This window comes from Lissotriton vulgaris, chromosome 12 (assembly GCF_964263255.1).
Source record: "Lissotriton vulgaris chromosome 12, aLisVul1.2, whole genome shotgun sequence".
NCBI lineage: Eukaryota > Metazoa > Chordata > Amphibia > Caudata > Salamandridae > Lissotriton > Lissotriton vulgaris.
In genome coordinates, this window is record NC_141700.1 from 648463267 (window position 1) to 648465333 (window position 2067).

Below are 2067 nucleotides of genomic sequence, written 5' to 3' on the forward strand. Positions count from 1 at the left end.
TAACAGATGCACTGTTTTTCTGGTCACAATTGAGTATGAAAACCGAGCACCCTACTTCACTCCAAAACAGATGGAGGGAAAAGAAAGTTTGAGGTGGAGTCTGCATTCTGAGGCATTGCGGATTTTGGCTATGTGATTACAAGTCATTTTGAAACTGAAAAGTCATTATTAACACTAAACTTCTATCTGAAAGTAAACCACTTGTAATATTCCAAATCCAACACAAGATGGCAGTATAGTGCACAGTAAATCAACAACAATCTACTCCGCATGCTGCAAATCAACTCTCCTCTGGTTCTCTTTTATCAAATTGATCATGGGTATTCCTGCAATTGTTTCTCCTGCATTTCTCTACTCCCACAGTTACTTTAGTCATCCAGAGTAACAGCTAGGATCATGTATTACTACCTTAGACAGTTCTTACACACCGATGGAATTCCACACCTCCATGAAACTACAAGGCAGCCGTCAAGCTTCTCCCTTCACAAGCCACAGCCTCCTTTCTCACAAGTCACACTGCTTTTTTTGAAAGTGCTTCCAGTGTTATTTAAAACATACATATAAGGCATGTTCCCTCCTTGCGCATTAGTGGATTGGTGAGGAAATGTAGAGCTGATTTATTGTACTTTTAACTGTGTTTATGTGGCTAAGATAATGGTCACTGAAATTATGCAGCGGGGCGCACCGAACTATGCGGCAAGTTTGCCTAAATTATGTGGCAAGAAAAGCCCAATCATGCAACATATTGCGACACATTTTTGATAGTCTGAGTGGATTATTTTTGCCACTTTTATACATGGTAATATTGTCTAGGCAAAGGTTTCACCTCATTAGTGGCAGTGTAACAATCGAATATAGAAATAAGGAAATGATAGGTGACCAGTTTAACTCTATGAAGGGCCTTTCATTGCCATGAACAAGCCGCAGCGTTTTTAGTAACTTTTGATCCGTTTGAGCTAGACATAATCATTTATTGTTAAATTCTGCAGATTATGCACTAATAATGGATTATGTGACAAATCCATAATCATGCAAAAAAAAAAAAGCCATGGCCACAGGATCGCATAATTCCAGTGGCCCTTGCTAAGATGTAGCACACTTGTTTAAAAATTACCTGTGTGTGCTGGATACAAATTAAGCCAACTGGACACAGCATTTTGGCCTTTTCAATTAAGACTTTGCTTTTCCAACCTCTGAACATTTACATTGATAAATGTTTATTATGCTGTCTTGTCACCTGTAGTCTTCGGGTTTATGATTACACATAGGTCAAATAATCATATATCATTCTTTAGTTAAACAGCTGAGGTGGGCTTCATCTCAGACAAATATAAAAACTCTGAGGCGAGAGAAAGAACCATAAGAGGTTAACTGTACAAATGAAATCATGTTATTTTTTGTGCAAATTACCTACTCATTTCATTGACAGGGGAACCAAGGTAATTTAGACACTCAGAAACGTCACATGCTCCTGTCCAGTCAACAGGAATAACCTCTCCCACTTATACACAATCATGAAATGTTCGCTTATCAATGTTTAACAGAGCACCTGTATCCTCAAACCTGCTGTGTACAGCCCACAGCACCCCAGCTAGGTTTGTGCTATTGGTTTCCAATACAAATACAAAACCGGTTGATTAATGGCTCACTTATCTATACACAATACTAATCTTACAAGTGGTTGTATGACACTAAGCAAATGCCGTCTTATCTATATCTCATTTTTAGGACTACCCATAGAAAGTGAGGCTTCCAGTTTCTCTTATGCCTGCACCAATGGCTGAAGACGGTTGTAATGCCAGAAAACAGTCCTAGGATGCTTGTTTCCAGTCCAGGGAAGGCATGGCTTGGCAGTTCGGGCTGGACTGTTCCCATGAGGCACAGGGTCAGACTGATTTCATATGGCTATGTCTGAACTAGGGTGGCAGAGTTGGCTAAAGAACAGGGATGTGTTAAACCCAGATCTGTTGACTGGGTGTGAGTGTTTCATTGGTTCAGATGCTCCGTCCATCACCACCCCCTTTTGTACCGCTTTGTTCGCCATAAGTCGGCAGGGTATGCTCAGAC